Below are 16,340 nucleotides of genomic sequence, written 5' to 3'. Positions count from 1 at the left end.
GCGGCCTAATGAAGGATTCCCAATACAAAAATTTGAATGCACCTGAAACTTTGTCAAACCACTGATTTTAAGGCTGAGCTGCGCTAAACTTCATCGCTTACATTGTGATACCTGACTTCTGTTGCCTTTTGTGTTCCCTTTTTTTTAATTTTTTTTTAAGGTACAAACCGGATATTGGTGCTTTTTTGGCATTAGTATACAGAACCAAGTTGGAGCGTATCAACCAAACTTTTAATTTTCAGTTTTACAAAATAAGTCAGAGTCAACTTTTTGCGCGAAACAATGCACTAAAATGTAACTGTATGTTGCACCCTAACATGTAGAGAGCAGTGGACTCATCAACTTCCGGTGAACTTTGTACAAGTAACAGAATTTCAGGCAGGTACAGGTTGCTCACTGACTTTGGTTGCTATATTATAGTTGGTTGTTTTTTATTCCATTGTGTCTATTTTTATCCTTATCTTAAGTTTGTGTTCTATATGATTATAGTTCGGAAAGGAAACGGTTTCTTTGATTTCCCTTTGATATAATCTGTTGTCTGATATATCGTGTATTTTTTTTTAAATAAAACATCGTAACATCGGACGTCTATTATACAAACCAGATTTGTATTGCGCTATTATAACATAATCAATGCTGAAATGTTTGTAATAATTTCAAATAACATAATAATAGATAGATTCCTTTACTTTCCAACCAATAGAGTGTATTCAAATTCCCACGTTTTAATTCTACCACACATAGCTTCAGAATATTTGTATGGCAACATGTCAACATGCTTAAGTGATGTAAGAATTATCAAGGAATCGACATTTTGGCGGAGATCAAAAGACTGTAATCCAGGGACGTAGATCTGACAGGTAAAATATATAAACACAACAAAGAACATAAAATATCAAAACAATACGTACAAAGAAACTAAAGTAAATGAGCAACTCAGATTCCTCTAAAAAAAAACTGGGAGCATGGACCAGGTGCATCTGTAGAGAAAGCGTCCTCTACATTTCCTGAAACACTCGCTAAGCTGCTCATAAAATGTCTAGTCCGGGGTAGCAAGTGGAAAGGAAAACTATGACACGTTAAACACATCGGTTCTAGTCGTGTAAATTGATACAATGTAACGATCCACGAGTTGATGATGACGACCATAAAGCCTTTGTGGTGATGTATTTAATCTTGTAGCAACACAACCCTGTTCCAGAAGCCTAGCGCGATACAAAGAGTCTGCATAGTTGCAGCAAGCTTTAGCATAACGTATGAGTTGTGATATAAAAACTCAATACGCATGTGCTGAAGGGATCACGATTGCCACAGATGAAATTTAAGTTGACAATATGGAATGTAAAGTCATTGCGTTTGTCGTATAGTTTGGTTAATAGTTTTCCTTTACCATCGAACTCTAAGTGTAGTTCAAGATATGAGGCTTACTTCACAGTGTCTGTATTATCGTTTTATCTCAATTTTATTTCTCGGGGGTGGGGGGCAATATCAAATCCCCGAAACTAGGATTTTCTAACAATAATACGTCATTTATATTGCGGAAACTGAAATTTAAGGATCAATCAAAATGATGTTTATTTTTTAAGTACCACAAACACTCATTCAAAGAGTGTTGTAAATCTATCATTTTAAGAAGAAAATTTACATCTATCATAAAGCAATATTATAAAATGTGGAAGTGACACGAGTTCGTGGGTTCTTGAATTCGTAGTTTTCATATTTTAGTATACACATCAATTAAAATCTCTCTTTCCTTTGGAACCTAACCCGTGGTTTAAGAAACCCACGAAAACCACTAAAATTAATAACCCACGAACAATACTACTTTCACAGTACAAAGTAATGTAAAATTTAAAAAAAAACCTTTATCAATGGTATTAGGTATTGTTATCATGATTAACGTTTCTACATTTATAAGCAGAATAACATTTAAGGTTCCTTATATTAACACTAACCATGTCCTTTATCTCTTGGCCCATAATAATGTAGATAATAAAGTTTGCCAAAAATCCAAGCATTAGAAACATGTCCCTAAATTGAAGTAGAGCTGAAAACAACGAAAAACTATACAGTTGTTGTGGTAAAATTTGACCTAAATACAATTCCAACATAATGTTCATTGCTTCCGAGCATAAAAATATAACACAGATAACAATTACCAATAATGTTGATTTTTGTAGTCGTTTTTCTCTTTGCAAGCCATTGCTGCCTTGTCTTTTTGTCCTAAGATTGTTCAATTTAAAACTTATTACCACTGTACTGGAAATAATAATAACTGTTATGAAAATATAGAGGATATCGGCAAAGTTAACAATTTCGTACAGCTCAAAGCAGGAAAGTCCATCACAATTATAGAACTTTGAAATAGTCATCAAATAGTAAGAACCTGCAGAACTAATTGAAATAATGACTGATAATAGGATTGTTCCAACTGCACATCGACCCGTCAAATATATCTTGCTCCACAGGGGAAATACAATAGCAAGTAGTTTATGCAAACACAATCCACATGTAATGCAGACAGACATTAGATGAAACATTTTCATTAATGCTTCTATAATGTATGAAAGATATATCATGTAGTTGTAGTCAGCTGGTATAATTCCCACTGTTCCAAAGTCCACGTCAATTTCAGCTTTATTCTTTTTAAGAAGTGAGAGTATTGTTATGAAAATGGCAGTACATGCATCTGATACAGCTAACGCTGACAATAAAATCGTGACAGGTTTTGGCTTTTTAAATTGTCGAAATATATGTAGCATAAAGAAATTGACTGGTACAATAATTAAGGCAAGTAAGGTCTGTATCACTAAAATCCATGTGCTGAGTAAAGGTAAAGGGTTAAATGTTCTGTTTCCTGTGTAGTGATATGAAGTACATGTTTGTATTGATGAAACAGAATTTATAATTTTAGCACGAAATATAATTCCAATCCAAACAGATTTATTTGAGAAGACATCAGCGTTTAGAAATTCCATAAATAATTGTCTACATTTCCGTGTTTCAAATTTTATTATTGCCCATGACCCGTAATGAGTTGTATGATACACACGTATAAAGTAATTCTCAAAACCGTCTTCTCTTCCTCGTATAAAAAGCATTATATTCTTATCATTTGTGAAAGCTAGTCTGCTTTTGCAAACATTATTCTGGGCAATGAAGTTTAAAACATCCGCTTTATTTAGGGTGTTATTTAGTGGTCCTAGATGCGACACCAGTTTTTTTGTACAGTATTTATCTTCATCGCCAATGAAATAAATCTCAATACCAGAAAAATATGGAATAATTGTGCTATTGACATAATACACATTGAAGTAATTTGAAAACTGATGGCAAATTATTTGTCCAAGAACTGGATCACATTCATTGTTGATATCGTCCTTCGTTTTTGATAAAAAGTCATAACTGCAGTTACAATTTTTTCTCCATAATTGTGAAGATTTGTACTTCAAATTATGGTCCAAAACCAATTCACGAATTATTTTGCTGCTGTTTATTCCATTCACTGTAGATCTGGTAACATAATCTACCTTCTCCGATGTATTTTGTATATATGAAGCGGGTAAGATTTCATAACTAAAAATTTCGTAAGAAATAAAGATAATTATATAACATGGTACAAAGACAGCGTTAAACATATTAGTTGACATATTTCTGTCAAACAAAGACAATACTGTGACCAAACCCTTTATATACCAGCAGAAGTTTTAAGTTGTGCCATTTCATCTAGTTTTATTAATTCCTAAATGAATTGATTTTATATATGATATGTACATGACATAACATTAACCGATTTATAAAAAAAATGGTAAATGAAGTAAATGATGTTCGTGCTGTCCGTAAGTATTTCCGTCCAAAGTTAACACCTGAAACTTTGTCAAACCACTGAATAAATTCAATGAACTTTCATACATTCTTTATAACTTGATTCTACTGTGCATCTCATATTTTATAATTCCATCTAAAGGAATTGTATCCTTCTGTGTATCTCATGTTTTGCATCTTTCAGGTAAACATGATACAATTTTTTTTTGTCGTCGAACAATTTAATATACCTACTTGATATTACAAGAGAAGCTTTATACCGCATGTCATTATATTTTATTAAAACTTGAACACCATCAAACTTATTCTTTTATGACTTTGTTTATATTTTGACCATATAATTTATATGGCATCTTATATAGAGATTTGCTCAATGTGCTTATTATGTCTTAAACTGTGAATGATTCAAGGACTAAACAGTATTAGTTTAAAATGACATCATAAATGTAGACATTTTCTAAGGAAACATTGCAAAGATTACATAAAATATTTGTAAAATACATCTCAGTTGTTTAAATATACTACAATAATGAATCTACCACTGCATGATTTTTAGACGAAACCATACTTGATCCATTAGAACGTGGACATGGGTGGAGGAATACATCCGTTTTAATTGATTTATAGCACAACTGACTTTTTCTAGTCAACAATTAAGACTGATTTGATTTTTTTTTCACTTATCATTATTATCTTAATGGTAAAATATGTTTCAATATCATTTGCTAATTTGCAAAACAATTACATTATCAAGGTTTTAAATGTCACATTATACGAAGTTATAAAAAATACCAATCATAAATATTGCAATTTCGATATGTTGTACACGTGTTTCAAGGATTAATCTCTCATAAGGAGAATAAGAATCAAATACATAGGAATATCTAAATCCAAATATTAATTGGATACAAGAAGTACTCAAAACCCAAACTATCGATAAATGAAGCCAAATCCATCATCGAGATGTTCTACCATGTGCAATGCAAGAAATGAAGCCTCAGTGTCTTATTTATTTTGAAATTTTTAATACTGCAAATTTTGATAAATATGAAAGAGTAATCAAGAGTACGAAGGTTATAGCGGTAATCAAAAGAATGTAATCCAGGGACAAAGACCAGACATGGAAAACAGACATACACAACAAAAACATAAAGTAACTAAAATCATACATACAAAGTAACAAAAGCAAATGAGCAACTCGGACTCCACTAAAAACTGGGAGCATGGACCAGGTACACTGGTAGGGTAAGCGTCCTCTGCTTTTCTAGAAACACCCGCCGAGTTGCTCATAAAAAGTCAAGTCCGGGGTAGACAAACGAGGAAAGGAAAACTATGACCCGTTGAATAAATCAGTTTTCATGGTGCAGATGGGTACATCATAACGACTGTAGTGATGACTTCAATCTTGTAGCAACATAACCCTGTTCCAGAAGCCTATTTGTTAGAGTTCTAGATATCATTCGGAATCAGACTTGTATGATACTGAGTTGGAGAAAACACTCGGAAACCTTAGATACCCCAGGTTCACCAGCAGTGGTATCGACCCAGTATTTATAAGTTCCAAAGAATACCAATCATATATATTGCAAAATATACTGTTCACGAGTTTTAAGCAGTAACCTTTAATTATGCAGCAATAATATCATCACATACATAGAAATATACACGAACAGTGTATGTTCCTAATAATGAAGGGTTACATGTATGATTCTCAGTACAAATTTAAAAGGACAATATAAAATCTGAAATATCTGGAACATTCATATCTATATTCTATGCCTTTCCCTCTGTACCCTTTAGTGTACCAATAATTGCTGAGTAGAGATTGGTGCATGACAATGTTATAAAAATAAGACTCCATGGACATTATCAATATTTTAACAAGTATTACTACCGATACATAATATTAATACGTTTTAAGGGATATTTAAGAATGGTAATTGTAATCAGTGTAGAAGAACGAAGTCATGTAAACACACAACATACAGTTGTCAAGTAGTTGATGAAATTTATGTTACACTAATTCACTAATGAGCTTTAAGAACGTTTAATAGTTGAATTGAAACATAAATTTTAGTGCACATGAGTTACGTCAATATGTAAAAAAAAGTCTGCATACCTAACGAGAAGAAAGGCTTTCGAAATTAAAACTGTTATTCCATGTAAAATGAAATGTCTTTTGATATGATCATCTGTCGTGGTCTGTCTGCTTTATGACGTCATGTTATAGATTGCACGGTTCTTATATTTTTTTCTATTGTTCTACCGTTTTTGAATGTGCTAAGTGATATTTCAGTAGTCTGTTCGGCGCTCTGTAAATTGTCCTTTAGATCAACGGCACCTTCAGCTGTACATGACAATAGACGACTAGGATAGGTAAGAAGGCTCGTTAAATGGTGTCGGAATCTGCTGTCAAATAATGCGTAAATAAAGGGATTGGCTACATGGTTAATAACATATGAGCGCTCAGCAATATTCAATACTGAAAATTCTATGATTTTTATACTATCGCGCTATATTATCATATTGACTAACAGCTTAAAAATGAATACAGGAATGTAGCTAAGTGCATAACCAATACTCACTGTGATGGCAATTTTCGTAATTTTACTTGACATTTTCTTATCCTTCGTTGTGAGGCCAAGTTTTGTATTGGACTGACTGTACAGTTTTTGTCCAATCGCCAAATACAGCAGCAGCAATATCAACACATAGATGAAATGACAAACGCCATGCATCCATTATAGATATCTGCAAATACAGAGTTCTTATATGAAACCGCACATATATACCCTGTTATGTTGTGACCTAATTGTACTTGATCCAATGGTTGGAGGATAACTTCCGGAATGCCATATGCCACTGCAAGTATAAATCCTCCAACTATCCAATATCGAATATTCGATCGATTAATTTGTGATTTTAGCGGCATACACACCTGTCGGAATCTATGGATCGCTAGAATTAGTAGTAGATGTGATGAGAACAAAGCGGTGAAGTAGATGAAGGTTGTTAAACATTTGCATACCCAAACATTATAGAATGTCAAATATCTTATAATTTGACCGATGTTGAATGGTATTGCCAGTGAACAAATAAGGAGATCTATTAATGCCAGTATCCAGATGATAGTCCTACACACATCTTTTTTTGTTCCAGTAGATTATGATCACCGTAAGATTACCAGGAACCCCTACTACAATTACAATTGAGAGATACACTATTGGTGCCAGTAATTTTTCTAACTGTTCATCATATATGTCTTGTAAGGTTATATTATGATCCATAATGACGTGAACATAAACCCCAATTTACTTAAAAATCAAACTCTGAGTTGTTAAATGTTCATGTACATACAATACAGTAGTTATATATGTTTAAACGATTGGCCTTTGTTCAATCCGATTTAATGTACATCCGTTTTTTACAATAATTGGGAGAAAATACAAATACAACTAACTGAGTGTATGTACAGATAAAATGCCCTTTTATTATTTTAAATCAGTTGTGTTTTTGTCCCGTTTGGAACAAACTATAATTTGAAAATGTAACATTGTCTAGCCAAGATTGTTGACAATATTTCTTGGTCGATAAGTCAAGTACCGAATTTAAAAAAAAAGTGCCTTCTAGGTTTTTTGATTTCACAATTGATCTTCAAATATACATCACTTCTTGACTAACCTTAATTGGAAGTAGAAAATCCACACTATCAATAAACAATTTGTATTTATGTCGTTTTGTTTTGTGATTTATAGTTTTCTGAAGAAGCGGGTATTTGTTAGGTTTCTTTTTACTTTTTAAAATTGATTTTGAAAATTATTTTTAATTGTATTCTTCGTTTGTAAAGTGCTTATTTTTCCGTTATTGATGTTTACTTGTTGAATATACATAATTCGGAAGTGGCTCTTTTAACGTAACATTACCGTCAATACCTTGTGATTAGTGGTTATTCCTGGGTCGATGCCACTGCCGGGAGACCTACATGATATATATTATTGGTATTTTGTAGTTTATAGAATTATGTTTAGTATTAAAAAGTGATGACATTTAAAGGAGATTTGAAGTCGATTGCACACCCGTTTGCTGAAAATAAATTGAAAAGTTTTCTGCCTTTCTTGATTAAACCATAAATATATATTTTGATATATATACTACATTTACAGTTAATTTGTGCCGTGTGATGTGTTTTTATATGCTGTCTTTTTGGTGTTAAAGCTTCTGTTTGGAGATGAAATTATTCTCCTTTATGTCACTATTTTCATAGAGAAAATTACACCTTTTTTCAAACAAAATAATACTCCAATTATACATTGGTACCATAAATTGAAGTGGTATTTAACAAAAGAAAAAGAAATTATTCGCTGTTTAACCATAGATATTACATTCATTTCTATTTACGTTGACAATTGTGGGTTCTTCTGAAGTTCGTTATTGAATAATGTAACATTGTATGTAATTCCTATGGGTGATCTAAGTGATACCACATGCCGATACCACCAACCTGACTGGGTGGAAGTGAGTCCGCTATTGTTTACTGTTACCTTTCCATTTTATGTTTTTTTTTCTGATATTTATTTTTATTTTCACTTATATTTATTCTAGCTACCCCCCACACTGAAACCCAAACTATTGCCACATTAGCTTTGTGTCTTGCACTTGCACAGATACAATTACGCCATAAAATGTCATCCTAAATAATCGTATCACAAATTTTTCATTAGCTTCCCTTGAAATTGAAATGCTATTTGTTGGTTTGTCGACCAGGAAGTATTGGCTATATGTTTCAACAAACCTTCTCACGAGTTATTTTCATTCATCAGGCAGTCAAAGTTTAAGGTAAAAATGGCAATGCATTTGGGCATTATTTCCTGCAAAATGTTTTCGCTTCGTAGACAGAACTTTAATTTTGTACTCAAGTTTCCGTGTCATTGAAAGGATTTTAGTAGAGAAGTGAACACAAAACTTAAATATATTTCATTTAATGAAATATCAATTCATAAAATTTATTTCTATAGTCAAATTCAATGACGACTGAACATTCCACCAGGAATGGTTGAACTTGAAGACCATGGTTTGTCGCCACCATGTCCTTATTTTAGGTTTTATAAATGTTGTACCTATAACTTGAGGCAATGAACCTTTTAGGTGGTAGAAAGCTTGGTAGTCCTTACTTGTTGCAAAATGTGTTATTCGGTTGCTTTTTTTGTGAGTTTATTATTTTTAATTTCTTTTTTGCAGAAATAAAAACTGTTACCTCACACGACTTCATTTCTTCCTTTTAGCTCTGCTATCAAGGCCTTAATATTTTTACAAGGGACGAAGAGTACTTTACGATTCAAACCCACAAAACTGTATCAAAGCTATTAGATTTACATAGACAGGAGGGGTCAATTACTGAGAGTTATAAAGGAAGAAGGGTAAATGACTGATTATAATAAAAGGCGACGCGTATATTACTGAGGGTAATTAAAGGTGATGAGTAAATTACTGTTTGTAATAAATTAACACACTTATGTAGATTCTTTTACTGATTATTGAGAATAGGTTAAACTCTCTAGGGTAACAAATGATATGATATGATCATTTATGGCATAGTCGTCATTTATCCATTTGAATATTTGTAAGTAATTATATGAATTATGTTTATGCTTCTCTTTATCGTGAATGTTTTGTGAGTTAGAATGTTTATGTTGATAGAATAATATGTATTTGTTTTCCTCAAGAGAATGCTTCCAGTCTTCAAGATTTTTTAATATTTTATATTCATATCCTGGTCGATATGCAGATATGTATAGATGGAAATGTAAACTGAAATATTTAAGGAGTTAGTTATTAATGGCTCTTTATATGAAATTTGATATGACTGGCAATATGCTCATATGCCTATAATTACCTTTTAAAGGCTTTGGTCTTTTTGTGTAATGGCATGGATTATGCTTGTCTGGAAAAACAGATTGTTTTAATTATTTATTGATCAATTCAATTTGCAATCACTATTTTCGCTTTTACTAATTCTACAGATATTTTATAGTCGGCCAAAAATCATTGGACTTCGGGCCATCTAAATATCTTTCATAAAAATATGTTTTAACTGAGTTCTTTTTTATCTATTCTAAATATTTAATAAACGCAGGTTGATCTTTTTAATACTTCTACTATTGTTTAATCCTGCAACTTTTGTTACTTGTATGTATGATTTTAGTTACTTCATGTTCTTGTTGTCCATGTCTGATCTTTGTCCCTGGATTACATTATTTTGATTAACGCTATAACCTTGGTTCCCATGTGGAACACCATATGTCACTCTGAGTTTTTTTTCCTTCTTTATGAATTAACATTACTAATATCTAATTTTCGACATCTTCAGTCTTTGTACTTTATTCTGTTGTATAAGTAGATAGTCTAGATGTTACCTGTTCAGGCCATGCACTTGGGTGTGATGCATCTGAATGTTCCTATCATAGCCGTTTCTGTATTGTTTGGCAAATATAATAAAAATGGCAAAATGTTCGTGACTTGTTTGATATTGTAGATTTAATGATCTAACTAGATGATTTAACCTTGATTCCAGCACAAGGTAAGACTGAATAAAGAGTTTCGCAGAGCGCAGCATAATACAACCACAGTGGTCGAACCCTGAGCAGTTGGGTCAAGTTTGATCAAAATATCAGTTTCTGACACACTAGGGCATAAGGACTTATAGTTCATTATGGACACAACAACAATAATGTTGGACACAATATAGCGTAAAACATTGATTTTTTAATTCGGACCAAAAATAAAAAGTCGACTTTTTGGGGTGTGGCCAATTGGACCCCTTATAACTCAAAGACGGTTAGAGATGTCTGAAAGTGGGCAGGGACTAAGGAATCCAATCAAAAAGGCAATTCAAAAATCAGACCAAAAATAAAAAAGTCTATTTTTTGAGAGTGTGGCCCCTTTGAGTCTTAATAATTCGAAAATAGTACGCGATAACTGAATTCTGGAAAGAAACGCAGGCAGGGACTTTCATAAGGAATTCAATAAAAAAAATCAAAATCGGACAAACAATTAAAAAGTAGATTTTTCTGGGCATGGCCCATTTTTGCACACTTTAACTCCAAAACATTAATTTTCAAAGCAGAATTTCAAAATGATCAGACTGACATCAGAATCATTAAAATCGGATCTCGGATCAGCAATAAGCCTTCTCTATCAATTTTGTAACGATAACACCTATTTTCCCCTTTTAGTCTTTTATTTTTCAAAATTGTCTGGACAAAAGCCTTCAAATACTTTAGGGCCTTCCGCTACGTGTCTGAGAACAATGACCTTGCTCTTTTTCTACTGCTGTTTATGCTACTTCAAGACCATCTTTACTCTCAACTATGAAGATCTTGAACATTGCATCAATCTAACATGGATGTTATAGAGAGATTAACGATTTGCAGTCAAACTTTGTAGAAACTAATGCGAAATCGTTTTGGTATAGACCCCTGTTTTTTTTTATTTGGATACTGATTTATCGGGTTGCGGTCAGGGCTACTTGCCATACGAAAGGTACCACACTTCGATCGCTTCTTATCAGATTCAGCTGAAATCATGCTACTTAGTTCCATTTCAGATTCATTTTCAAGAGTGCTGTTACCCTATTTATATCAAAAATTCATTTTTAATAAAATTGCGATCATTTGTATACAATGTCTAGTACTCTGAGTCATCACACATTTTGATGTTATTTTAATGGCTAATATATATCTTGTGCAAACGAGTCATTGTGTCTGCCTACTGCACTTTAACACAAGATTTTTGTGCTTAATGATCATTCGATGCATTTAGTGATCTGACTTGCTCCTGCTCTTAAATTTGTAACACGTCTTTAAAAATAATGTCACAGATAATCCGGCTATGTATTTGATAGTTGAAACAAGACCCGGTATTCAATGTAGCATGATGCTCTATTTTTTACAAAATATTTCCAATAGCTGTAGTGTAATGGTAACAATAAAAAAAACCTTGAATTTTCCGGTGTCGATTGTGAGTTTGTTTGGATGTTATTTTCTTTATCAATTGAGTTGTAAATACGAGTATACATGTAGACATTTGTTTGTGTTGCACCTAGAGTAACAGTGAAAGACGGGCGAAGCAGAACAAGGTTTAACAAACTGAAGTAAATGTCGATCCACATACAATATCATCATATTAGGTATTGTATTTATGTCAAAGAGACAACAGCCCCATCGGGATGAAAATGTCAAACCAAGGCAACCCTTTGGTCCTCAGTTAACAAGGGCCCCGTGCACGTCCGGGTGTCAAACGAATAGGCCTACAGCAGCCCTAAGCTTGTCGGAAAAGCACTAAATAGTACTCAGAAATCTAGCCGGGGGCTAGGCGCTCCACAGAGCAACTGAGTTGTGTGCCCAGGTGGAGGAATGGGGTACCCCTGGCATGTTGCATGCTGGGGTTGTCAGGCTATAATACGGAAAACTTGTTGGGAAAGATGCCACGTTCCTCGCACGTTAAGGAACCCAGCTGTGGTATACGATAGGAGTAAGAACCTTTGCGCTCCGCCACAGGAGGCTAAATTGTCCGACCCTATCCATCCCTCCCTTTTTCTGGTGGCTAAAATTTGTCGACCCTATTATCCTTGCGTCCCGTCCATTTTCCATTTCATCATCATTTCATGTACATTTTTTCATCCCTTACAAGTTCATCGCCTGAATATATGTGAAATATTGCTGCTCGGGCGTTAACCCCAACTATCAATCAATCAACCAATCTATCAATCACCAAGAAAATCCTCATACCGCATGTGCAGGTCAGGCTGGTCCCAAAACGTCATTATACACAGATACAGAGAAAGACTTGCCACTATATACTCAAGTAACACTAAAAATAAATTAAAGGTGAAAACGAAACAAGACGTACAGATGCCAGAAATTCCTGACTTGGGACAGGCAAAAAAAATGCCGCAGAGTTAAAGAACTTTGGCGTGATCACAACCCACCCCTTCTCAAGCTATGCTATAAAGGTAATATGGCAAGCTATTTTAATTCAATTAATAATACTCACTTGTCACTAATACAATATGAACGAGTCCCGACACTTACATGTTTATTTAATTGTCATTAAGTATGGCTGAACTTTTTGAATGCCTTTTTGAGTCGGAAACTTTTCACGATAGTGATTCTAGCCACAGACCAAAGGCTATAATGTCGAGAACTTCCTCAACGTCTGATAGTCAAAAGACGAAGAGGAAACGCTCAGAAATAGGGACGAGCATGAACGCATTAGAGACAATGTTTGACAATCTTTTTGACCAACTTTTCGATCTGCTAAGCGCAGGTAAAGCCTCTAGTTCTACGGAAACTTCTATTTCTCAAACTCGTGGTTCAGCCACGCGGGAGAATTAAATCAGGGAAAACGTTTCGAGCAGGGAACGTGCACCTATTTTAATATTAGTCCCAAACTTAAATGAAGGAGTAATCAAGGGAACCAAGGTTATAGCGGTTATCTAAAGAATGTAATCCAGGGACAAAGACCCGACATGGAAAACAGACATTCACAACAAAGTACATAAAGTAAATAAAATCATACATACAAAGTAACAAAAGCAAATGAGCAACTCGGACTCCACTAAAAACCAGGTGCACCGGTGGGGTAAGCGTCCTCTGCTTTTCTAGAAACACCCGCCGAGTTGCTTTTAAAAAGTCAAGTCCGGGGTAGACAAACGAGGAAAGAAAAACTATGATATAGGGTATGCCACATATATGTAGGTCTAGGGGAGTGATATGCAGTATATGATGTGCATTTCATTATGTATGACTAGGGGTGCGATATAGTTCAGCAGTGTGATATCGGGTATGCGATATACATGTATGTCTAAGAGTGTGATATACAGTATGCCATATAGGTATAGGGGTGTGATAAACATTTGTACAGTACGAAAAATAGGTCTAGGCTTGTGATTTATGCATTATGCTACTTTTTACTTAAAGATGCATTTACATTATTATATTGACGTATATAACTTTGACAGGAAAAATATATAAAGAGGGCCAAATCAATACAGAAATGTCATGTAACACAATAGGCGAGATGAGATGGCGTAACTGGAAAAAATGGGTGTTTTTATTTGTGAAATTTCCAACATTTGAATTTGTCTAGTGACAAGGGGCATCATTATAGCTGTTTTGGATAGTCATTCATTATGACGACCATAAAACTTCTGTATTGATGACTTCAATCTTGTAGCAACATAACCCTGTTCCAGAAGCCTATTTGTTAGAGTTCTAGCGGGATACAAAACTTCTGCGTAGTTTCGGCAAGCTCTGACATAACGTATGAGTTGTGATATGAACACTCCATACGCAGGTGCCGAAAGGATGTTGCCACAGATGAAAGGAAAGTTGACAATTCTGAATGAAAAGTTATCACGTTTGTCGTAAAGTTTGGTAATAGTTTTCCTTGACCATCGATTTCTAAGTGTCTGTAGTATCCTTTATCTCGAGTTCACTATGTTAACATTGCTTGAGCCACAGACCACAAGTGAAATAATATTACAATAATGGATAAAGTGAATATGTCGAAGAGACAACAACCCAACTAGGATGAAATATGTCAGGTCAAGGCCACTCTTTGGTTTTCAATGAGTGATCAGGAAACCCTCTCACCACAAGGTCGACTGTTGCTGGCTCCAAAACATCATTATAAACAGGTTCATTATTGTACAGTGAAATAGCTGCCCCCATATACTCCAGCAACATAAAAGTAGACTGAAAGTAAGAACAAAACAATACATACAAAGGCCAGAAATTTTTTACTTGAAAGGCACAAAAAATGTGGTGTTGATACCAAAGTTTGATAAACTAATCAATTAGTTATGGCTTTTGAATCACAAATTGTCCCAAACGTGGTAACATCACATAACTTGGTAATAAAATAAAAGCAATCGTTAGGGGACAACCATTGGATTCTTAGGGGGATGGGGCGCATGGCAGATTTTGAAAATAAATAATCTGTCTCTGATTATGTAGGAAATAAATAATTTGGCCTCATCATACTAGAAAATAAATAGTCTGAACTTGCAAATTGCTAGAAAATAAATATTCTGACCTTGGCTATTAAGTTGAAAATAAATATTCTGACCTGCACAAAACTTTTTTTTGTTTCACTTGCCATAGTTTCATAAATTAAAAAAGTATACATATTTAAGTACTCCACAAGTTTTATACAACACCCTAAGTCTCCATTGGCAATATTAAATAATGTACAAAAATGATTTTACTGGGATAACATGCAATTGGATATTGCCATTGTAGATTTCATTCATATATATAGGTATGTGAATCTGTCCCCTAAAAAGTCCCTCGCAACAGTTCCCCCTAAATTTGGGGCATATTTCAGGTCCAGGAATGCCACCTGTCCGATATAGTGGAGACTATGTCTTGTATTATAGAGAATGAACTTCATTTAATGATGTCTTTAATAATAAACATAAAAAGTAACACATGCTTTGATATAGAACCACATATTTTGGTAACCCGGATATACACATTTAAATTTTCATTGAAAAAAAAATAGTGAAAGTACTTTAATTCGTGGATACCAATTTTCGTGGATTAGTGAAGAAATACAAGTTTGTGGATTCTTGAATTTCTGGTTTTGTGGTTTTCAGTATACACTTCAACGGAAATCTTCTTATTGTTGGGAACCAAATTTTATGGTTTGGCCTACCCATGAAAACCACAAAAGTCGGTACCCCATGAACAAATAGTGCATTCACATTAGACTATTTTGAGTATGATAAATAAATAATCTCGCCAAGGTTATGGTGAAAATAAATAATCTGACTTGCACCAGGCTGGAAATAAAATTTCTGACCTGAAAAAAAATGCCACCCCCCCCCCCAAGATTATTATCTAATGTTCCTCCCCTAAAGGGGAAAGGGATCATCACATATCAAAAGATAAAAATTTAGTGGACTTTGTTTGTAACTCAGCCTCAGGAAGGCAAAAGTTATTAAAATCCACCATACATGTATACATATACATGTAAAGCAGATAAATTTAATGAAGCTTTTGTCAGAAAACTAGCAAATATTTTAAAAAAAATTGGTTCCAAGAACAACCAACAAACATGCAAATCTCATTTTAATTGCATGTACTGGCATAGTTATTTAATAGAATAGTAATTATTTTGCACATTTAAAAAAAAAGTTTACTGCAGGCCTACAATAAATGTAGATTTACAAACCCATAGCCTAAAATCTAAATTTCTCCTTCATTCTAGATATTGTGGGTTGTAAGAAAGCTGCAAGAAAAAGGGGCAGGCATCTTAAGTGTTGATATGATACATGTAAATGAGTTAATGGAAAATTTTGCATTATTCATTTATTTTTTATTTTTTATTTTTTTGTATAAAAGGATGTACAATTGTACATGTACATGTACATGTACAGGAATGGAGCATTTGATAAATTCAACTGAAATGCAAATTGATCCAGCCCCATTTTCTATTTACAACGAAGAAAAATT

General features: G+C 33.7%; 1 pseudogene; it reads right to left on the bottom strand.

The window, feature by feature from the left end:
- Window positions 1-6,044: 6,044 nt before the first annotated feature.
- LOC148604091 (C3a anaphylatoxin chemotactic receptor-like) lies at window positions 6,045-7,112 on the bottom strand (annotated as a pseudogene).
- Window positions 7,113-16,340: the final 9,228 nt, after the last annotated feature.

The sequence above is a fragment of the Perna viridis genome, chromosome 10 (assembly GCF_037379345.1).
Source record: "Perna viridis isolate PV_CMFRI_1.1 ecotype Kerala chromosome 10, ASM3737934v1, whole genome shotgun sequence".
Taxonomy (NCBI): Eukaryota; Metazoa; Mollusca; class Bivalvia; order Mytilida; family Mytilidae; genus Perna; species Perna viridis.
Note: the sequence above shows the minus strand (reverse complement) of the source record. Positions and strands in the feature narration are given on the sequence as shown.